Here is a 25,347-nt window from a genome sequence, read left to right as displayed (position 1 = left end):
ACTAGGAAATGAGGCACTTAAAGTAGTAAAGGAGTTTTGCTATTTAGGGAGTAAAATAACTGATGATGGTCGAAGTAGAGAGGATATAAAATATAGACTGGCAATGGCAAGGAAATCGTTTCTGAAGAAGAGAAATTTGTTAACATCTAGTATAGATTTAAGTGTCAGGAAGTCGTTTCTGAAAGTATTTGTATGGAGTGTAGCCATGTATGGAAGTGAAACATGGACGATAACCAGTTTGGACAAGAAGAGAATAGACGCTTTCGAAATGCGGTGCTACAGAAGAATGCTGAAGATAAGGTGGGTAGATCACGTAACTAATGAGGAGGTATTGAATAGGATTGGGGAGAAGAGAAGTTTGTGGCACAACTTGACTAGAAGAAGGGATCGGTTGGTAGGACATGTTTTGAGGCATCAAGGGATCACAAATTTAGCATTGGAGGGCAGCGTGGAGGGTAAAAATCGTAGAGGGAGACCAAGAGATGAATACACTAAGCAGATTCAGAAGGATGTAGGTTGCAGTAGGTACTGGGAGATGAAGAAGCTTGCACAGGATAGAGTAGCATGGAGAGCTGCATCAAACCAGTCTCAGGACTGAAGACCACAACAACAACAACAACAACCTGGTCAATCTGGCTGCAGCGATGTTTCCTCCTGGCAGCAGTCAGCAGGGTGTCAAAAGACAGCTCTTTCGTTTCCTGCCAGCTATTTAACATGACGGCTCTAGTCTTCCTCCGCGGATTCTGTCGTGAGGATTGGCTGCTGTTGGCGATACCCTATTGGTGGATGGTGATGTCATCATATTACCATCCGCATCGGAAAAAGGGGTCGTGCATGTGCGTATTCGGCAGCTGCTTTCATGTTTGGCGGGAAACGCCTCTAGTGCCGGCTGGCAGAATGCGCTGTAACTACTTTGCAGGTGTGGTTTATTCTGCAGCAGTAGCCGCCTGTTGTATTTGCGTGGCTGTGCACGCCACGGCACCAGGGAAATCATCAAAGGACTGATAAGTTATACAGTTCTGAGAGAAAATATACTGTCAGTTAAGAGGGGAAAAAGTATGTTTTCACCCGGGGGAAAGTGTATTTTTAATCGGGAAATCCTGGAATTTTTTTTCCTTGTCCGCATATACACCCTGAATTTCTTCTTGTCACATCATCAGACCATTCCTTACTTCTCAATAGACCACCTACATGGCTCTTCCCACCTATCCACTCTGTCCTCTGCATTTAACAGTGGAAGTCTCATTACATTCTTAATGTTGTTGCCCTTGCTTTGAGTTTCACTTAAAGCTGTTTTGTCTTTTCAATGTGCTGAGTTAGTCCTTTTGATGATCATTTCTCCTACAGTCATTTTGCCTCCACTTCCCAAAGTCCCTACGTATTTATTTCATTCATAAGTGATTTATATTGCCATATTCTGTCTTTCCCTGGAAATTTTTCTGCTTATTTCTTTTGTCAATCATTTGAAGGGTTTCTTCTGTTACCCAAGGTTTCTTCACAATTCCCTTCCTTGTACCTATATTTTTCTGTCCAAGAGTGCTCTTTTTGGAGATCGCCTTTCCCCATCAACTGAACTGCTTACCGTGGTATTCCCTATCATAGTATCCATGTCTTTAACAAACTTCAAACATGTCTCATCATTCACCAGTACTTCAGCATCCCACTGCCTTCCACACTGATTCTTCTATACAGTCCTCTTAAACTTCAGTCTGCTTTTCACCATTACTAAACTGTGATCTGAGCAGTATATCTGCTCCAGGATACACCTTATAATTTCAGAATATCTGTCTGACCATGATGTAATCCAACTGGAATCTTCCCATGTCTCCAGGCGTTTTCCAAGTATACTCCCTAATCTTCGATTCTTAAATAGAGTAGTTGCTATTACCAGCTGACACCTATTACGGAGATCGATTGGTCTTTCTCCTGTCTCATTTCCTCTACCAAGTCCTTATTCTCCAGTAATCGTTGCTTATACTCCTTCCCATACAACAGCATAACAATCCCCCATGATTTTTATACTGTAATTGGATAGATAAAAAATTTACTCATCAAGCAGTGGCAGAGAAAACACACATAGAAGTACTAATCAAACTATGGAAAATCCAGGATGGAATGTAACAATACAAGAGAAGGAAAGTTGCCACTCACCATATAGTGGAGATGCTGAGTCGTGATAGGCACAACAAAAAGATCCACACAATTATAATTATAGCTTTTGGCCATTAGGGTCTTTGTCAGCAATAGACACACACACACACACACACACACACACACACACACACACACACACTCACGTCTGCAAGTTGTGTTTGCATGTGTGTATGTGTGTGTGTGTGTGTGTGTGTGTGTGTGTGTATTGCCGACAAAAGCGCTAATGGCCGAAAGCTATAATTGTGTGAATCTTTTTGTTGTGCCTATCACGACTCAGCATCTCCACTATATGGTGAGTGGCAACTTTCCTTCTCTGGTATTGATACATAGAGGTACTGAAATTTGCAAGCTTTCAGAGTCAGTGCAAGGCTTTCAGAGCCAGTGGCCCCTTTGTCTGGCAGAAGGGTTGAAGGGATAGGGAGAGGGGTGAAGGAAAAGGACTGATGAGGTTTATTTTGATGTATTACCCCATGAGTATTAGATTTTTCTCTCTCTTTTCACATACAGAATTTGCCGTGCAATGTCCTCACATACTTTCTCACTCCCTTCGTTTCCTCCTTGTGACATCAGCATGCATATCTAAACTATTGTTATTATCATTTGTTTGCTGTCAAAACTGATGAGAAGAGCTCTGTCACTGAGCTGTTCACAGTAGATCACCCTTTGTCCTATCTTCCTTTATATAACAAATACTACTACCGTTATACAATTTTCTTCTGTTGTGGAGATTATAAACTATATTTATAATCTTCGGATTTCCATTTTCATATTTTCTGGCTTCCCCACCATGAAGTTATGACATTATACATTCTGTATCCTTTCATTGGTTATTCCATTTCTTTTCCCAAGGTTACCTCCACATGGCAGTACTCTCCCAGAGAAGAGGGACTAATCCAGAATCTTTTACCAATGAAGAGATGATCATGACACTTCTTTCAATTACCGGCAATGTGTCCTTTGGATACACACTGTGTGTCTTTAATGCAGTGGTTTTCATTGACTTGTGCTCTGCTTGCTGTTGATCATTGATGACTCTTTTGCCTTTTAGGGGCAGTTTCCCTTTCCGAGGACAACAGAGTGCCCTGAACCTCTGTCCACTTCTCTACTCTCTTTCAGAAGGCCATTGATAGAATGAGGTGATTCTTATGCTAGAAGTGTTCAACCATTATTGTTGATGAATTTTTATTCAAAAGATATGCATTGGGTAGTTTGAACTGTGGACCCAGGAAATTTTGATTACTAATGAAAAATGATATCCCCAGACAGCTAGTTCATCTTAGACTTTATGAAGACTGTAAATGACTGCATAATCTGCAAACAATCTAAGAGGGCTGCTCAGATAGTCTCTTAAATCATTTATGTAGATTAGGAACAGCAGAGGGCTTGTAACACTTCCATGGGAAATAGCACGTATCACTTTTGTTTCTCTTGATGACCTCCTATCAGTAGAAAATGTGATGTATCTGACAAGAAATCATTAATACTGTCCACAAGTAAAATAATACTCCATAGGCAAGCAGTTTTATTAAAAGCCAGTTATGAGGATTGGTATCAAAAGCCTTCTGGAAATATAGAAATATGGAATCAACTTGAGATCCCTGTTGATGGCACTAATTACTTAAGTGAGTAAAGAGTTAGCTGAAATAATAATATGAAAAGGATAGAGTGCTACTCACCACATAGAGGAGGCACTGAGTGACAGACACACACAATCAAAAGGGAGTGCTAGACATTGAAAGGCGTTGGACTAAATCCTTCACCTGATGTAGGTAAAATAAAATAAAATACACAGCTTTTCACATGTTTCACACACACACACACACACACACACACACACACACACACACACACACACACACACACACACAGTGTGAGAGAGAGAGAGAGAGAGCAAATGTTATCTATAGGTTCTAAGGTCCAACTGCGACAGATTCTGAGATGAGCAGGAATGTTTGCTGGGGTCGATATTGGGGGTGCAGAAGAGCTGTGGAAAGGCGAAGGGCAGGGAATACAGGATATGAATGGGGATAAGTCTACTGTTACATGTTCAGGGCAGCAAAGTGGGCTGCTAGGTGCAGCATCAGGAGGCTGTGCTGGGAGGGGGAGGGTAAAAGGGAGAAGAGAGAAGCAGAGAAGAGGGAAAGACTAAGCAGGTGCACCGGGAGGACAGAAGGTGGCTGGAGTGGGGCAGGGAAGGAAATAAGCATGTGGTGAAAGGGACTATGGAAGGTTGAGGCTGGGGGTGGGGGGGAGAGTTTACAGGAATGAAGGGTATGTTTCAGGTCGAGTACACACCAGTGCTGTTCAGGAAAGCTGATGTTGCTGAGAAGAAGCCATTCGGTTTGCCACATCTGAAATGACAAACAGACCCTCTCTAAATATGCTAAGGATATTAATAAAGCCTGCACAGATTGAAATTACTCTCCTAACCTTGTCCAGAAACAGTCTTCCTTGCTTTGTCTCCCCAGTCACCTGCCATCCCACACATACCCACTGTCCAACCATAAAAGAACACCCCTCTCATGACTCAGTATCACCCAGACCTGGAACTATTGTATTACATTCTCCACCTCATTCTCTTTTCATGGCCTGAAATGAAAATATCCTCTCCAACCCCTGCACAATGGCATCCTGCTGTCCACCCAAACTACACAGCATCGTCGTCCATCCCTACTACTCGTGGTTAATATCCGTGAAAAGATCTAGATGAAAGATCTGCCCCCATACATCCTCTTATTACCACCTGCTGTGATCTGGGAACAGGCTTCTCCTACCCAATTGGAGGCAGGGCCACTTGTGCGAGCACTTTGGGGTCTACCAATTTAGCCACAATCTACTTTGGCATGACAACTACCAGTCTGTCTGTCAGCAAGAATGGCCACCTGCAAACTGTGGCCGCAGACAGCTGGACCACTCAGTTGCTGAGCATGCTGCCAAACATGATGTGCTTCATCACTTCAATGACTGCTTCACATCCTGTGTGTTTGGATTCTTCCCATCAACACTGACTTTTCTGAATTTCACAGGCGGGAGCTCTCTCTGCAACATGTCCTTAACTGCTATAAACCCCCCTTCCCCCTGATCTCAACTGTTGCTAGTCCCTTAGTCCCTGTTCTCCACCTGCTTAACCCTTTCCTGCTCCCACACATGCCCTCTATCCTTCTCATCTCTGTCCCCCTTCTGATACAGACAGTTGCTGCTGGGCTATAATACTTGAAGATGACGTAGCCGTGTGTATCGTTTGTGTGTGTGTGTGTGTGTGTGTGTGTGTGTGTGTGGTAGGGGGGGCAGTTTTTTTGTGATGAAGGACTTAGTGCAAAAGTATATAATATTCAGCAATTTCCAATTTCTTTTTTCAATAAGCCTGTATGCCACTCAACACCTCCTCCATATGGCAAGTAGCACTCTATCCTTTTCATATTGTTGTTAATCCATCTCAGATATTCCATTGTGTAAGAGCCAATTGTTTTTGTCATTAATGATGTTTTCTAAATCTGTGCTGGCTGTTTGTCAATATACACTTTCTTTGAGGTATTTTATAGAGCTGAAACACAGTATTTATGCAAAAATCCTACTCTGAATTGATGTCAGTGATATTGGCTTATAATTTAATGGATTACTTCTACTTCCTTTCTTGTGTACTGGGGTATGACTGGTGTAATTTTCCAGACTTTAGGTACAGTTCTTTCTTCAACTGAGTGAATGTATGACTGCTAAAAATGGAGTAATTTCTTCAGCATGTTCTGAAAGTTACGTAACTGGTATAAAACAAAAAGAATCTTGTCACACATTATTTCATAAACTAATCGTTCTAACTGCTCACTCCTCACATGTTCACAAGATTGTAATCTTCTTACCAATTGTTGGTAAGGCGGGTACCAGGTTGAGATTCATTGGGAGAGTGCTTAGAAAATGTAGTCCATCAACAAAGGAGGTGGCTTACAAAACACTCGTTCGACCTATACTTGAGTATTGCTCATCAGTGTGGGATCCGTACCAGATCGGGTTGACGGAGGAGATAGAGAAGATCCAAAGAAGAGCGGCGCGTTTCGTCACAGGGTTATTTGGTAAACATGATAGCGTTACGGAGATGTTTAATACACTCAAGTGGCAGACTCTGCAAGAGAGGCGCTCTGCATCGCGGTGTAGCTTGCTCGCCAGGTTTCGAGAGGGTGCATTTCTGGATGAGGTATCAAATATATTGCTTCCCCCTACTTATACCTCCCGAGGAGATCACGAATGTAAAATTAGAGAGATTAGAGCGCGCATGGAGGCTTTCAGACAGTCGTTCTTCCCGCGAACCATACACAACTGGAACAGGAAAGGGAGGTAATGACAGTGGCACGTAAAGTGCCCTCTGCCACACACCGTTGGGTGGCTTGCGGAGTATAAATGTAGATGTAGATGTAGCAGACACAAATTATGCAAAGAGAAGTATTTTAGCCACAATACTTCACAAGAACAAAGAGACTTTTATGCCTAACACACATCAAGTGAAATTATGTACATGGGGATGAAAATATATAATTAATTAATAGGCAGTAAAATACTAATTATGAAACTGGATACATAAAATAATGCAGTAGCACATTGTGTGTGAGAAATGCTACTGTTTTGTAGAAGAATTTAAAATGGTAAATCAACAAATCTCAGACAGAATCAAGGTTAATTGTATTAGAACAAAGTAAATATTTGTAAGTAATGGTTATTCTAGACTCCACCTTTGCTAGTTTGGAGGCTCAAGCAACTGGCTTAATAGATCAGAAAGTATGAATGAAAATCAAATCAGCTGTCAATACAGCACAGTATGCAAGGAGTGGATAGGCTTGGAAAGGAATTACAGAAAATCTGGGATGATCTCTTGACAACAAAGAGGTGAATGGCAACTAATGAGAGGTAGCAAACTGCCGGGAAAGATAACTGAAGAGTTGCAGCTAGGAAATGGAACAGACTTATCTAAGCTATTTCTTAAGTTCAAACTGGAGGAAGTAGTACATGTGAGGCTATTTTGTAGTTACTTATCTAAGCGATTTCCAAAGTTCAGACCATAGGGAGGGAGAAGTACAGCTGAAGCTATTTTTTAGCTCATTGCCTAAATGGTGAGGTGATTTAAGAAAAATTCCCTGTATTGTCACAGATTCTATGCCCTGTCAATGTGATTTATTTACTAGCAAGTAGGGAATTGTTTAACACCATGGTAGGAAGCAAAGATTTGGAATGTGTCTACTGCTTAAATCATGGCAGTGGATATGTTTACATGCTGAGAGCACAGGAGGTCATTAAATATTATGTTGCCAGCCACAAGGGTGGAAAGACTTTCAGTTTTATTAAAAGTTGGATAGCAGGCATTGTACTGCTAGTAACCAAGTAATATACAAAACTGGTCCAAGTAACACAAATATGGCTTTATTTGTTAACCTCTGAACAATAATGGAAATAAGCCTCATGTGACTCCACACATAACAAGACAAAAGAATCATACACAAGGTGCAACATAAACAATACACAGAACAACTGATTTAAGTGCTACAAACTAAAAGTTAGCACTGCTGCTCACATAGATAGGTGTGAGTCGCTGGTAGATGGCGCCAGTCACTGTTACATGGTGTGGCGGAGACCGTGCTGTGTGCGTGCTTCCTACAGGTGGCTTCTAGTGGCTGGCCCATACTAACACAGTTGGCAGTTGGTCTAAGTACACACGTGCAGTGAAACAACACTCTGCGCACTCACATGTACTAGTAGCAAGATACAGCAATACCATTATAGTTCTTTGTATTTATTAACCTTTATTTGCTTACTTGAGGGCAACAGCCTGTTTTTATACTTCCTCTACTTCTTCTTCTTTTTTTTTCCCGAAGGAGAAGAATAGTAGTAGGATAAACGAATGTCCTTGCATAATGCAAGCTATTTGGTTTGATCTGGTGCTGCAGAAAATTTAAATATTAAATAGAGCCATTGGTTTGGAGACATAGATTTAGTATTGAATTAATTCTTTGTAGAATCGTGTAATTACTTGGTTGTGATCTAAACTGAATGAGTAAAATTAAGAGATGTTATCACTGTTCTCCTCTGTCACTGTTGCTGAAGTCTAACAGTGATTGTACAATCTCTGGTCTGGTATAACCACACATAAACATTGGTTAACACTACTTTTGCAGGTGTATATATATATATATATATATATATATATATATATATATATATATATATATTCCTGGAAATGGAAAAAAGAACACATTGACACCGGTGTGTCAGACCCACCATACTTGCTCCGGACACTGCAAGAGGGCTGTACAAGCAATGATCACACGCACGGCACAGCGGACACACCAGGAACCGCGGTGTTGGCCGTCGAATGGCGCTAGCTGCGCAGCATTTTTGCACCGCCGCCGTCAGTGTCAGCCAGTTTGCCGTGGCATACGGAGCTCCATCGCAGTCTTTAACACTGGTAGCATGCCGCGACAGCGTGGACGTGAACCGTATGTGCAGTTGACGGACTTTGAGCGAGGGCGTATAGTGGGCATGCGGGAGGCCGGGTGGACGTACCGCCGAATTGCTCAACACGTGGGGCGTGAGGTCTCCACAGTACATCGATGTTGTCGCCAGTGGTCGGCGGAAGGTGCACGTGCCCGTCGACCTGGGACTGGACCGCAGCGACGCACGGATGCACGCCAAGGCCGTAGGATCCTACGCAGTGCCGTAGGGGACCGCACCGCCACTTCCCAGCAAATTAGGGACACTGTTGCTCCTGGGGTATCGGCGTGGACCATTCGCAACCGTCTCCATGAAGCTGGGCTACGGTCCCGCACACCGTTAGGCCGTCTTCCGCTCACGCCCCAACATCGTGCAGCCCGCCTCCAGTGGTGTCGCGACAGGCGTGAATGGAGGGACGAATGGAGACGTGTCGTCTTCAGCGATGAGAGTCGCTTCTGCCTTGGTGCCAATGATGGTCGTATGCGTGTTTGGCGCCGTGCAGGTGAGCGCCACAATCAGGACTGCATACGACCGAGGCACACAGGGCCAACACCCGGCATCATGGTGTGGGGAGCGATCTCCTACACTGGCCGTACACCACTGGTGATCGTCGAGGGGACACTGAATAGTGCACGGTACATCCAAACCATCATCGAACCCATCGTTCTACCATTCCTAGACCGGCAAGGGAACTTGCTGTTCCAACAGGACAATGCACGTCCGCATGTATCCCGTGCCACCCAACGTGCTCTAGAAGGTGTACGTCAACTACCCTGGCCAGCAAGATCTCCGGATCTGTCCCCCATTGAGCATGTTTGGGACTGGATGAAGCGTCGTCTCACGTGGTCTGCACATCCAGCACGAACGCTGGTCCAACTGAGGCGCCAGGTGGAAATGGCATGGCAAGCCGTTCCACAGGACTACATCCAGCATCTCTACGATCGTCTCCATGGGAGAATAGCAGCCTGCATTGCTGCGAAAGGTGGATATACACTGTACTAGTGCCGACATTGTGCATGCTCTGTTGCCTGTGTCTATGTGCCTGTGGTTCTGTCAGTGTGATCATGTGATGTATCTGACCCCAGGAATGTGTCAATAAAGTTTCCCCTTCCTGGGACAATGAATTCACGGTGTTCTTATTTCAATTTCCAGGAGTGTATGTATATATATATATATATATATATATATATATATATATATATATATATATATAGGGAAACATTCCACGTAGGAAAAATATATCTAAAAACAAAGATGATGTGACTTACCAAATGAAAGTGCTGGCAGGTCGACAGACACACAAACAAACACAAACATACACACAAAATTCAAGCTTTCGCAACAAACTGTTGCCTCATCAGGAAAGAGGGGAAGGAGAGGGAAAGACGAAAGGATGTGGGTTTTAAGGGAGAGGGTAAGGAGTCATTCCAATCCCGGGAGCGGAAAGACTTACCTTAGGGGGAAAAAAGGACAGGTATACACTCGCACACACACACATATCCATCCACACATATACAGACACAAGCAGACATATTTAAAGACAAAGAGTTTGGGCAGAGATGTCAGTCGAGGCGGAAGTGAAGAGGCAAAGATGATGTTAAATGACAGGTGAGGTATGAGTGGCGGCAACTTGAAATTAGCGGAGATTGAGGCCTGGTGGGTAACGGGAAGAGAGGATATATTGAAGAGCAAGTTCCCATCTCCGGAGTTCGGATAGGTTGGTGTTGGTGGGAAGTATCCAGATAACCCGGACGGTGTAACACTGTGCCAAGATGTGCTGGCCGTGCACCAAGGCATGTTTAGCAACAGGGTGATCCTCATTACCAACAAACACTGTCTGCCTGTGTCCATTCATGCGAATGGACAGTTTGTTGCTGGTCATTCCCACATAGAATGCATCACAGTGTAGGCAGGTCAGTTGGTAAATCATGTGGGTGCTTTCACATGTGGCTCTGCCTTTGATCGTGTACACCTTCCGGGTTACACGCCTCCGGTGTAAAACCTGTCCCATGCACCCTCCCACCACCACCTACTCCAGTCCTGTAACCCGGAAGGTGTACACGATCAAAGGCAGAGCCACATGTGAAAACACCCATGTGATTTACCAACTGACCTGCCTACACTGTGATGCATTCTATGTGGAAGTGACCAGCAACAAACTGTCCATTCACATGAATGGACACAGGCAGACAGTGTTTGTTGGTAATGAGGATCACCCTGTGGCTAAACATGCCTTGGTGCACGGCCAGCACATCTTGGCACAGTGTTACACCGTCCGGGTTATCTGGATACTTCCCACCAACACCAACCTATCCGAACTCCGGAGATGGGAACTTGCTCTTCAATATATCCTCTCTTCCCGTTACCCACCAGGTCTCAATCTCCGCTAATTTCAAGTTGCCGCCACTCATACCTCACCTGTCATTTAACATCATCTTTGCCTCTTCACTTCCGCCTCGACTGACATCTCTGCCCAAACTCTTTGTCTTTAAATATGTCTGCTTGTGTCTGTATATGTGTGGATGGATATGTGTGTGTGTGCGAGTGTATACCTGTCCTTTTTTCCCCCTAAGGTAAGTCTTTCCGCTCCCGGGATTGGAATGACTCCTTACCCTCTCCCTTAAAACCCACATCCTTTCGTCTTTCCCTCTCCTTCCCCTCTTTCCTGATGAGGCAACAGTTTGTTGCGAAAGCTTGAATTTTGTGTGTATGTTTGTTGTTTGTGTTTGTTTGTGTGTCTGTCGACCTGACCAGCACTTTCATTTGGTAAGTCACATCATCTTTGTTTTTTATATATATATATATATATATATATATATATATATATATATATATATATATATATATATATATATATATATATATATATATATATATATATATATATATACACATAAAGAAGATACCTGCAAGTGTACTAGGGGAACTTTTAGTCATTAGATCATAAACTAATTAAAGTAAGAATAAAATGAATTAGTTAACAATAATGAGCTAACCCCTTGACCATTGCGAACCCACTGTATTAATTGGTATTGTTAAGGAAGTATGTGATATCGAGGTTTACATGCTAACAGTGCCAAATATAATTCTAGCATACCCCAGATGCATGGTTAAAAGATAGGGTAATATATATTTCTGGCTATGTGTTCATTGGGAATTGGAAAAACCTATATGCTACTAACATCACATGAAACAGGAGAAGGGTTAAGCAGGTGTTAATAAACATGTACCATAGCTAACTGATGATATGGTAAGATCTGGGCAATACCCTACTGAAGATAATGTATGGATATCCTGAACTTATAATGTTGCAACACTCGCAGGAGGGCACTTTAGCAGTGTAGTGACTGTGCAAGTTCAATATATAGAAGTTAGTTCTAGATGCAAAAAGGATTAGGTTCTATAAAACATAAGGTGTCCAGACTCTTCATATGTCGGTGTGCATTACAGTTGCAGACAGTCAACATGAGTCTGGACAAAGAGAGCAGGGTTTTACTCATAAAGTTCTTTTATCTAAACAACAGCAATAGTGCTGCTGCTCTTTGTCAGTATCGATGCATCAAAGGAATAGAGAGATGTCCTTTTTCTGCACTGTTGTAGAATATGATTTGGAAATTTGTTATTAATTGGTGATTTGGGATTTACTCTTGGGAGAAGCTGACAGCCAGTTGTGCCACAAATTATTGAAGAAGTTAATATTAGCATGGCTGAGAATGCTGGATGCAATGTGGGATCTTCAAGCAGTGCATGAGCTAAACATCTCATGGTCACCATTCAAAAATTTCTGTGAACAACTGTGAAATGGTATATCTAGTGTGGTTTTGTGGTTCCAGAGTGTGATGGATGCAGATGGTCATCACATTGAGCAATGTTTGTAACTTTGTATCTAAACATTATATATAATTAAGAAATGTTACTCCCTCATCTGGAAATTAAAATGTGTTTCTTCCAATGGTTCATTCATTTACTCTCTTCTGCACGTCCTTACAAAAGTTTCCACAAAGTTTCACTGTCCTATGATCAGTCACTTTTCATGGGGCCATCTCGACCACGAAAAGTTTAATTATAAGCACCCTGAATATATAAATTTGTGTAAGAGAACGATGGGATGGACAAAAGGATAACTTACAGTAAAAGGGGAGTTAGGGAAATAATACAAGGACACTATCTGAGTAGAGAACAATGATCATATAGGCATTGCCTTTCTGTGATGAGTAGTGTATGTGACAGTGTTTATAAGGGTAGTACACTATTGTTAATTTTTAGGTTTATTTCATGATAGTGAAATAAATAAACTCACTGGGTTCTGTAATCTTGAAAAAATTCAAATGAACAAGGAGACAGTGGTCTGACCTTTGTTTTTGCAATAATGACATAGAGAGCATAAGTGTATTGGTAGTGATAAAAGAAACAGAAGTTTGAAAATACAATTCAGCATGAGGCTTCTCTGAGAAGAGAATAAGATGATTTCAAATTCAAAGATACATACTTCAGTGTATGTTGCAGAGTATATCCAAGAATTGTCTGGGGATAAACCCAGCTCAATAATGGTTACCAGGTTATTGCTATGCATTGTGGAGGTCTTATATTTTTGAGTTGGTAAACTATCGGTTATAGATGGATTAATACTTGTACCTTGGAAAGTTTATAGTCTTTGTGCAATATTTGAAGTAACAGGTGGAGTTCATAAGTACTTTTCTCAGATGAGGTTAGTTTCAGCTTAGAATAAGTAATCTATCAATGCTTTTAACTAAATTTCTGTATGAAATGAATAGAGGAACTCATTCATGCTTATCAGTTCCTTGAGTGTCCGTATGGAAATATGAAGATGAACCAGGTGCCCAAGAGGTGGTAATAACTAAGTGTAGGTTATAAATAATGAAGCAGTTGTTTTCTGTTGATAGTCCACACACAGTGATGAAGCTAACACGGAATGATTTCACACACAAAACATTGTTATGACAAGAATGTTCCTTTTGCCGAAGATAACAAGTATTGTGAATAAAATGACTGTAAAAAGAGACCCATTTAAATAAAAAAGTTGGGACATGCTTGGTAATTGCTAAGGCTATGGTTGTAAGCCACTTGTAACTTAAAAGGACTGAAATAAAAATATAATGGTGTGAGATGTTAGTGTGAACTATGTTGCTGTTTTGAAAGGTACTTTTACGTGCTATGAAATGATACATGGTACATTTATTTTTTAAAAGTAGTTGTAATTAAATACATGAAAGAAATATTGTCTCTGTTTACTGTATTAAGTGCAAAGACACTTGGAAAATATTTAAGGATATTTTAATTGTGCAGCAAATTGAGTTCTTGTGAAGTCCTTCATCTAAGTGGGGCGATATGAGCTGTTACCTACCACTTCCGAGAAATTGATATGTTGTCCCCCCCCCCCCCCCCCCCACCTCTCTCTCTTAAGTGATGAAGGGAGAAGTGACTTTGAGCAAGCACCTTGTTATTTTAGTATGTAAGTGTTCTGCTTAGGGCCACATATTATGCATGGGATTTTTCTTTTCCTATGTGCATGCCATGAGAGGGAGCATGGACAAAGTGTATTTCCAAGGTGGGGGCAATGGGCATCTGTATCCTTGCACTTGGAGACATATGTTGGTTGTGGCAGTTATTCCTTGATAACACCGTTCCATCCAAGAGTTCTGCTGCAGATCATGGAATCACCTTGAGCATGACTGTCATGACATCACTGATTCAGAGAAAGAGACAGCTGATGTACTGGAATGTAATGTGCCAGCCATTGTATGGAGGCAATTACATAAAAGTTTTTTGGTCACAATTACTTATCTATATTAAATGTTTGAATTTACTGTGTTGCTGTATCTTGAGGCCTCAGATTTCTTTCTTGAAATTTCAAATCTGTACCAGCTGGAAATCTCAAACACGTACAACAAAATAAATTCACATGCTCCTTCTTTATCATGCATATATTTCATCTCCACTATATACATTCCATGTTAGATTTTGCTGCAGCATATACAACTATAACAAAGTTCCCAATACATATCAGCCTTTGTCATCTGTGCTCTGTACATCCTCTCTGGATTTCCCTTGACAAGTGACATCAAGACCATTGTCATCTACATATACAGCTACATCCATACTCCGCAAGCCACCTGACGGTGTGTGGCGGAGTTCATGCCCATAGAACTTCCATAGTCTACAGTGGATGTCCAAGGTGGAATGGCATTTTCGGGTGGTAGCTACCCCAACCAGCATGTGTCTCCAGACACAGGAAGCTGGGTTCCCATCACCCCTGCCTTGCAGATGCCCTGTGTCCACTTTTGCTCTCATGACATTCAGGAAAGAACTAGAAAATTTCCTGCAAAATATACGGTCCTAAAACAACAAGCTGCTTGCTCAAGGTCAAGATTACCCTTCATCAGTTAGAGAGGCAGGGCAAATAATGCATCACTTGAATGAGATTTTCACTCTGCAGTGGAGTGTGAGGTAATACGATACTTGCTGGCAGATTAGAACTGTAAGCCAGACCGAGACTCACACTTGGGACCTTTGCCTTTTGCAGGCAAGTGCTGTACCAACTAGTTCTGCAAGTTTTGCAGGAGAGCTTCTGTGAAGTTTGGAAGGAAGGGGATGTGGTACTGGTGGAAGTAAAGCTGTGAGGATGGGTCATGAGCTGTGCTTGGGTAGCTCAGTTGGTGGGCACTTGCCTGCGAAAGGCAAAGGTCCCGAATTCGAGTCTCAGTCTGGCACACAGTTTAATCTTCCAGAAAGTTTCATATCAAACAATGGAAAATCCAGGATCGAATGTAACAATATTAGGGAAGGAAAGTTGCTACTCACCATATAGTGGAGATGCTGAGTCACGATAGGCACAACAAAAAGATTCACGCAATTAATAGCTTTTGGCCATTATCGCCTTTTTCAGCAATAGACACACTGAAATATTCTATCCCGGCTAAGACACAAGTTGAAAATATGGTCACTATTTTTTATTTACTTAAATTTGCCATATTTCGTGACAGTACCTTTTCCGTTAGACATTTGCAAGGCGATATTAGTCTTGGCTTCAGTTGTCTAAGTATGATTCCACAATGCATCTTTGTCGGCTGCAGAAAAGACGTGGTTCAACGTGTTTGCCACATTTTGGTGTTTCAAATACCATTTCTTCAAATGTAGATTCTTTTTTTTATGGTAAATACAAAAAAATAGTAACATAATTCAAAATTATTTATGACGGCGACCTTCACATTGTTCTTCCGTCAACACACACCAAGAGTTAGCTGATTCGAGTGCCGACTGACTATAGTCAAATACGACTCCAGCGTCAAAGATATTTTACACAACACACAAGCTTCCACTTGTAATCAGTCTCTTTGCTATTCTTCAATACATTTACTAATAGTAATCATTATGCTTTCACTCTCAAAAACATAAGTAAATTAACATATAATAAGGCAAATTACAATAAATTCTGACAAAAAGTATAAAAAAAAACATTTACAATTTGGTATCGACAAATACATAAAAAAAAAATAACATCTCCCAGATCCATTACAACACACACACACACACACACACACACACACACACACACACGTGCGCAAATGCAACTTGCACACGTCTGCTGTGTCAGATAACTGAAACCACACTGTGAGCAGCAACACCAGTGCATGATGGGAGTAGCGACAGGGTGGGGGTAAGGAGGAGGCTGGCGCAGGGAGGGGGAGGGATAGTATGATGGTTGTGGAGGACAGTGAAGTGCTGCAGGAGGGCAGGAGAGATGGTGGGGAGGGTGGGGGGTTAAGTAGCGGTAAGGAGAGAAATAAAAAGAAATTAAAAGACTGGGTGTGGCAGTGAAATGACGGCTGTGTTGTGCTGGAATGGGAACGGGGGGAGGGGGGGGGGGGCTGGCTGGGTGAGGACAGTGACTAATGAAGGTTGAGGCCAGGAGGATTATGGGAATGTAGGATGTGTTGCAGGGAAAGTTCCCAACTGTGCAATTCAGAAAAGCTGATGTTGGTGGGAAGGATCCATATGGCACAGGCTGTGAAGCAGTCATTGAGATGAGGGATTCATGTTTGGCAGTGTGTTCAGCAACAGGGTGGTCCACTTTTTCTTGGCCACAGTTTGTCGGTGGCCATCCATGCGGACAGACAGCTTGTTGGTTGTCATGCCTACATAGAATGCAGCACAGTGGTTGCAACTTAGCTTGTAAATCACATGACTGGTTTCACAGGGAGTTTGATGGGATAGGTGGACTGGACTGGGGTAGGTGGTGGTAGGACGATGTATGGGATAGGTCTTGCTTCTAGGTCTATTACAGGGATATGAGCCATGAGGTAAGGGGTTGGGAGCAAGGCTTGTGTAGGGGTGGACAAATATATTGTGTAGGTTCAGTGGACAGCGGACCTGTGGGAGGGGTGGGAAGGATTGTGGGGAGGACATTTCTCATTTCAGGGCATGACGTGAGGTAATCAAAACCCTGACAGAGAATGTAATTCAGTTGCTCCAGTCCCGGATGGCACTGAGTTACAAGGGGAATGCTCGTCTGTGGCTGTACTGTGGGACTTTAGGAGGTGGTGGGAGACTGGAAAGTTAAGGCACGGAAGATTTGTTTTTGTACAAGGTTGGGAGGATAATTACTGTCAGTGAAGGCTTCAGTGAGACCCTTTCTATATTTTGAGAGGGACTGCTCATCACTGCAGATGCGACGACAATGGGTGGCTAGGCTGTACGGAAGAGATTTCTTGGTATGGAATGGGTGGCAATTGTCGAAGTGGAGGTATTGCTGGTGGTTAGTAGTTTTGATATGGATGGAGTTACTGATGTAGCCATCTCTGAGGTCAATATCTAGGAAGGTGTGTTGTTGGGTTGAGTAGGACCAGGTGAAGCAAATGGGGGAGAAGTTGTTGATGTTCTGGAGGAATGTGGATAGGGTGTCCTCACCTTCAATCCAGATAACAAAGATGTCATCAATGAATATGAACCAGGTGAGGGGTTTGGGATTCTGGGTTTTTAGGAAGGATTCCTGTAGATGACCATGAATAGGTTGGCATGGGATGGTGCCATGTTGGTGCCCACAGCCATAGCCTGGATTTGTTCATAGGTAATGCCTTCACATACCCCTGATTTGTTTGTAGGTAATGCCTTCAAAGGATAAGTAATTGTGGGGGAGGATATAGTTGGTCATGGCGACTAGGAAGGAAGTTGTTGGTTTGGAACCCATAGGTGTCTGTAAAGGTAGTGTTCAATAGCAGTAAGGATGTGGGCATTAGGAATGTTAGTGTACAGGGAGGTGGCATCAATAGTGATGAGCAGGGCACCGTGTGGCAAAGGGACAGGAACTGAGAGAGTCGGTGGAGGAAATGGTTGGTATCTTTTATATAGGAGGATAGGTTCCGAGTAATAGGTTGAAGGTGTTGGTCTATGAGTGCAGAGATTCTCTCAGTGGGGGCACAGTAAGTGGCCACATTGGGTCTCCTGGGTGGTTGGGTTTATGGACTTTAGGAAGCATGTAGAATGTGGGAGTGCAGGGAGTGCTAGAGGTAAGTAGAGAGATGGACTCTGGGGAGAGGTTTTGTGATGGGCCTAAGGATTTGAGTAGTGGCTGGAGATCCTGTTGGATTGCTGGAATTGGGTCACTATGGCAGGGTTTGTAGGTGGAAGTATCTGACAGCTGATGGAGTCCTTCTGCCATGTAATCTGTGCGGTTCAAAACAACGATGGTGGAGCTTTTGTCTGCAGGTAGGATTATAAGGTCGGGATCAGTTTTTAGATGGTGGACTGCAGTTCTTTCTGTAGATGTAAGGTTAGTTTGCATGTTGAGGGATTTGGGGAATGATGGTGAGGCAAGGTTTGAGGTTAAGAAATTCTGGAAAGTTAACAGGGGGTGGTTCAGAGGCAGTGGGGGTGGATCAGAGTTGGATAGAAGAGTGAATTGAGTTAGGCCAGGTTCAATATTGGTCTTTGGTGGAGTCTGATTGGTCGGGTTGGTGGGGAAAATGTGTTTCCACTGTACTGACTGGGAGAAGGAGAGAAGGTCTTTAACAAGTCCTGCATGGTTGAATTTGGGAGTGGAGCAAAAGGTGAGGCTTTTGGAAAGGACTGCTATTTCTGTGGGACTAAGGCTTTTGGAGGAAAAGTTCATGACTGTGTTATGGGTCTGTTTAGGTTCTGGGTTCTGTGTGGTGGTGGGAGAAAGTTTTGGAGGGGGGGGGCGTAAGTGTAGTAGGTCTGCGAGACAAGAGTTTGTCAGCAATGAGGGGACGTGGTGAGGTTTGGAGGTTGTTGTAGAGGTGGTGGACAGTGGTACTCCGATGTGGGAATAAGAAGTGAGCAGGATGGAGAGCTTTTTGAGGTGGCGTTGTGCATGATGCTCAAGTTCATGGAGGACAAGAGTTTCAATGTGTGTTACGGGTTCCAGGAATTTGGGATTACATAGCAGGAAAATTTTGCAAACGGAGAGAAGGTACTGCAAGGAGGATTGGGCTTGTTTGATATGGTTTTGCAGGACTATGTTGGTGAGGGCTAAGGATTGGTGGAATCTGAACAGGTGGAGGTCATTGTGGAAGGAAGGGTGGCAACCAGAGATGGGTAATTTGATGGTAAGGCCATTAGGGGGGATTTCATGAGACGAACAACAATGCAGGAACAGTATATGGGACTGAGATCTGGCTAGGGTATGGAAATTTTTCTGGAATGATGCAGATGGAAGGAGCAAGGATCCATGGTGGTGCAAAAAATGTGAAAAATTATGTAAAAATGGGAATTATGTCCGAAAAATTATGCAAAAATACATCCAAATACGTGTGAAAAGTCACAAAAAGGGCAAAATGGATGCACAAGGGGGAAAAAAGAGACGAAAACTAAGGAAGACGATGGTAGTGGAAGGTGAAGACTAACTAAAATTGGCGAGAAGTCTCAAGGATCAAAGTAGAGAATAACTAACAATTAATAAATATATTTATATTACTGTGGGTAGCAGGTTTGAGGGCGAATAAACGCGAAGAAGGGGGATGGCAGATTGGCTGGATGGTGGATTTAGTGGGTGCAAACAGGGATAGAATGGAGAAAGTGTGTGTGTGTGTGTGAGAGGGGGGGGGGGGGGGTTCGTAGTAAGTAGAGATACAATATCGTGTGGAAAGGTACAGGAGATAACACACAAAAATACAGGATCTGACTGTCTGTCACCCCCACCATACTATCCCTCCACCTCCCCGCCCCAGCCTCCCCCTTACCCCCACCCAGTCTCCACTCCCATCATGCACTGGTGCTGCTGCTCGCAGTGTGGTTTCAGTTGTCTGAGACAGCAGACACAAGTTGCGTTTGTGCGAGTGTGTGTGTGTATGTGTGTGTGTCTATTGCTGACAAAGGCCATAGTGGCCGAAAGCTATTAATTGTGTGAATCGTGACTCAGCATCTCCGCAATATGGTGAGTAGCAAGTTTTCTTCCCTACGAAAGTTTCATATCAGCGCACATTCCACTGCAGAATGAAAATCTCAGTCTGGAAAAATCTCCCAGGCTGTGGCAAAGCCATCTCTCTGCAATATCCTTTCTTCCAGGAGTGCTAGTTCTGCGAGTTTTGCAGGAGAGTTTCTGTGAAGTTTGGAAGGTAGTATATGAGTTACTGGCAGAAGTAAAGCTGTGATGACAGGTTGGGAGTCGTGCTTGGGTAGTTCAGTTGATAGACACTTGGCTGCGAGAGGCAAAGGTTGTGAATTCGAGTCTTGGTCTGGCACAAAGTTTTAATCTGCCAGGAAGTTTCAACACATCACTTTCTCCTCCAGCTTAGATGAAGGATGCCTGACAACTCAATTATCTAAACAACTGAAAATATCTTTGCCGGCTGAAGTGGCCGTGCGGTTAAAGGCGCTGCAGTCTGGAACCGCAAGACCGCTACGGTCGCAGGTTCGAATCCTGCCTCGGGCATGGATGTTTGTGATGTCCTTAGGTTAGTTAGGTTTAACTAGTTCTAAGTTCTAGGGGACTAATGACCTCAGCAGTTGAGTCCCATAGTGCTCAGAGCCATTTGAACCATTTTTGAAAATATCTTTAATTATTTTGCACACGGCTTTGCACTTAACTCGATAAATGTAGACAATATTTTCTTCTTATGCATTACTTACAACTACTTAAAAAATTGATGGTTTCCTTATATTTGTGTTTCAGTCTTTGGAAGTTACAAGTTTTAGCAATTTCTTAGTATTCCTGTATCTTTCAGTCTATATAAGCCTCTTTTTTTTTACAAAGTCCCTTTATTGGTAGATGTATTTACTAACTTTATCAGATACAACTTAACACTTTTTGAGCAATAGTCTTATAGTATTAAAATATAGGTAAATCCATCTCTAACTTTTAGCATTGGACTGCAGAGACTGACAGCTGTTAAGTCATGAAAAGCTTTTGGTATTACTGGATGAAGCCTGTAGATCATATGGCAGTTATCCTCTTTCACTTTTTGACACAGTTTACATGCCCTTATAACGTTTATGACTTTTCCACTCAAATTCTTATGTTTATCTTATGCCTAATGCATTTCCTTGTGGCAAAATGACAGTGCCGCTTGTGTGTAAACCAAATTAGGTCTTCCCCTGTGGCTTCAGGAATACACAGTTCCCAATATGGTGATTTTCCATTCATTTGCCAAAATAAATCACCACTTTGCATTACCCACAAATATCTTTTTTTCCATTTCATGCTCACACAACAATGGATTTTCTCCAAAATACTTGACAGCAGGTCATCTTTTACTTTTTGAACTAAGTGCTTTACAGCATTGTTGCTGTAATAGATGACAAAAAGTTAATCGTAAAAACTACAGTGGGACCCTCAGTTCAAGTCATTTTATTCATTCCCAGTGGTAATTGGGACACAAATAACCTATATCCTCTGGCCAGACCCAGGAATGAATGCAACTGCTTCACATATTGTGGCTCATGGTAGTCCTTTATTGTTTTAATTCATTTGAGGTCTGGTTTTACATCTTTTATCCCCAGTGTGTGACCTAAAAACCTGAGTTCATCTCATCCATAATGGGACTCTAATAACTTTGTTGTTATGCGCTCTTTCTGTAACCTTTTCAGAGTCTTAATCAGCAGGACATGATACTACTCCCAGATTAGGTACTATTAATATGTCACATATGTAAATAATCAACTTTTGCATAACACTTTACTAGTGCACATACAAAAACTACCACTGAAATATTTAACCTGAAAGGAAGTACCCTACATTGATGTGAATTCCCTTCAAATAAGAAGGCTGTGTAAGGTCTTGAATCTTTATTTAATTGGACGTGGCAATAACTGTCTCTCAGGTCCATGGAGCTAAGGAATTTCGCTTGTTCACATATCACCAACAGTTCTTCAGTGTTCACTGGGTGATCTCTTTCAGTCTCTGTATGTTTATTTGATGTCATCACAGTACTAAGTGTACTCCTCCAGCTGATTTTCTTCCCACCAACAATGGACTGTTGTATACATTTTGACTGTGTTCAACAATTCCATTTGTTACTATCTTTTGCACTTATTCTTGTACTGCTGACCACAGGCAAATAGGGATGGACTATGGTGTGCAAAAGAATGGAGTGTTATCCTTTCCTTTGAATTTACACACATACTCTCCTATTATGCCTGATTTATCAGAGAACACCTCTTTATATTTAATTAAAGTATATTTAGTTCCTATTGCTGGTCCCTAGTTAAAGTATTAGATTCCCAAGACTTTGGCTGTATTTGTTCTATAAATTCATTTTCCACTTCTGTTGCACTAGTCACCATTGCTATGTTAGTGATAGCTACAAAATGAATGTAAACTGCTGGTACCTTTCTTAAAATGTTAAAGAATTATTTTTTGAAAAGTACTTCCCATGTGCAGTGTTTAGCCATTCAGCATAACGTATTGGTATTAAAATTTCAGATTGCCTGGTGGACTAACAGGCAATACTAGCCCAGTATTATTTTTAAATTTAAACTTTGTACTATCAAAACTGTCTGCAGAAAGGTAGATAATCTAGTTTCTTCTTTAACCAATTTACCTGTACTTCCAGTTACACCTACTAGTAAAGACCAGTCACTAGTAGTATAGGACAGCTAAATTTATGTCAAAATGTGTATTATACTTTCTGGGATATTACTGAGTTGTCACTGCCTGAATGTAGGGCAATATTTGCCTTTGTCCCAAATATTTCTTCAGCAACTAGCTACCTAATCTATTCTTTATTACTTTCCTCTTCTTCTATTAGCCGTTCATATGTAGTTACTTCCCATGTAACAGCAACTCTCCTTTTCTCCATGGGCCTATGATTGCTTTATCCTTTCCTGATGCCTGGCCCCCACTCCAGAAAGCTCATTGCTTCCTGGCAAGGAACACGAAAATGATCTCTCTGACGAAACCTGGTTATCTTTGTTATTTACTTTATTAGACATGAACACCAGAGAGATACACTTTATTTAATTGCTGGATTATTTCTCTGACCATTATTCTGCCTATTAAATTTACAGAAATTATATTAACTTTTCCTGTGGAATTGGGGGGGATACCAAATCCCCTTACTGCTATCCGCCTGTCAGTTTTTCAGTTTTTGTTTTGTGTATAGTCAACATGTTCTTCAATTAGTGTATCTAAACCTTTGACAAATGTCAACAGATTGTTCACGGTTGCCAACCCTCAATACCAAATTTCCTTTATCACATGATATGGCACTCTCTTAACTAAATCATTTTCTTCTAAGGGGTTATCTAAATATTTATACCTTGTGAGATGCCATTCTGTATATTTTTTATAACTACCCCATAGCCTTTGCTTTTGCTTGCACCTTTGTCCAGCAGTTTTCGAAGGGACAGTGTGGTTACAATCGGATTTGGCAAGGTTAATTTGAAGGGGTGGCTGGATGCCCTTCCTGCCGCCACCCCATACCCCTCGGGATGGAATCTACATCTACATCTACATCTACATTCATAATCCACAAGCCACCCAACGCTGTGTGGCGGAGGGCACTTTACGTGCCACTGTCATTACCTCCCTTTTCTGTTCCAGTCGCATATGGTTCGCGGGAAGAACGACTGTCTGAAAGCCTCCGTGCGCGCTCGAATCTCTCTAATTTTACATTCGTAATCTCCTCAGGAGATATAAGTAGGGGGAAGCAATATATTCGATACGTCATCCAGAAACGCACCCTCTCGAAACCTGGCGAGCAAGCTACACTGCGATGCAGAGCACCTCTCTTGCAGAGTCTGCCACTTGAGTTTGCTAAACATCTCCGTAACGCTATCACGGTTACCAAATAACCCTGTGACGAAACGTGCCGCTCTTCTTTGGATCTTCTCTATCTCCTCCGTCAACCCGATCTGTTACGGATCCCACACTGATGAGCAATACTCAAGTATAGGTCGAACGAGTGTTTTGTAAGCCACCTCCTTTGTTGATGGACTACATTTTCTAAGGACTCTCCCAATGAATCTCAACATGGTACCCGCCTTACCAACAATTAATTTTATATGATCATTCCACTTCAAATCGTTGCGCACGCATACTTCCAGATATTTTACAGAAGTAACTGCTACCAGTGTTTGTTCCGCTATCATATAATCATACAATAAAGGATCTTTCTTTCTATGTATTCGCAATACATTACATTTGTCTATGTTAAGGATCAGTTGCCACTCCCTGCACCAAGTGCCTATCCGCTGCAGATCTTCCTACATTTCGCTACAATTTTCTAATGCTGTAACTTCTCTGTATACTACAGCATCATCCACGAAAAGCCGCATGGAACTTCCGACACTATCTACTAGGTCATTTATATATATTGTGAAAAGCAATGGTCCCATAACACTCCCCTGTGGCACGCCAGAGGTTACTTTAACGTCTGTAGACGTCTCTCCATTGATAACAACATGCTGTGTTCTGTTTGCTAAAAACTCTTCAATCCAGCCACACAGCTGGTCTGATATTCCGTAGGCTCTTACTTTGTTTATCAGGCGACAGTGCGGAACTGTATCGAACGCCTTCCGGAAGTCAAGGAAAATAGCATCTACCTGGGAGCCTGTATCTAATATTTTCTCGGTCTCATGAACAAATAAAGCGAGTTGGGTCTCACACGATCACTGTTTCCAGAATCCATGTTGATTCCTACAGAGTAGATTCTGAGTTTCCAAAAACGACATGATACTCGAGCAAAAAACATGTTCTAAAATTCTACAACAGATCGACGTCAGAGATATAGGTCTATAGTTTTGCGCATCTGCTCAATGACCCTTCTTGAAGACTGGGACTACCTGTGCTCTCTTCCAATCATTTGGAACCTTCCGTTCCTCTAGAGACTTGCGGTACACGGCTGTTAGAAGGGGGGCAAGTTCTTTCGCATACTCTGTGTAGAATCGAATTGGTATCCCCTCAGGTCCAGTGGACTTTCCTCTGTTGAGTGATTCCAGTTGCTTTTCTATTCCTTGGACACTTATTTCGATGTCAGCCATTTTTTTGTTTGTGCGACGATTTAGAGAAGGAACTGCAGTGCAGTCTTCCTCTGTGAAACAGCTTTGGAAAAAGGTGTTTAGTATTTCAGCTTTACGCGTGTCGTCCTCTGTTTCAATGCCATCATCATCCCGGAGTGTCTGGATATGCTGTTTCGAGCCACTTACTGATTTAACGTAAGACCAGAACTTCCTAGGATTTTCTGTCAAGTTGGTACATAGAATTTTACTTTCGAATTCACTGAACGCTTCACGCATAGCCCT

This window comes from Schistocerca nitens, chromosome 7 (genome assembly GCF_023898315.1).
Source record: "Schistocerca nitens isolate TAMUIC-IGC-003100 chromosome 7, iqSchNite1.1, whole genome shotgun sequence".
NCBI classification, from domain to species: Eukaryota; Metazoa; Arthropoda; class Insecta; order Orthoptera; family Acrididae; genus Schistocerca; species Schistocerca nitens.
The sequence above is the reverse complement of the archived record's forward strand: the minus strand, read 5'-3'. Positions refer to the sequence as shown.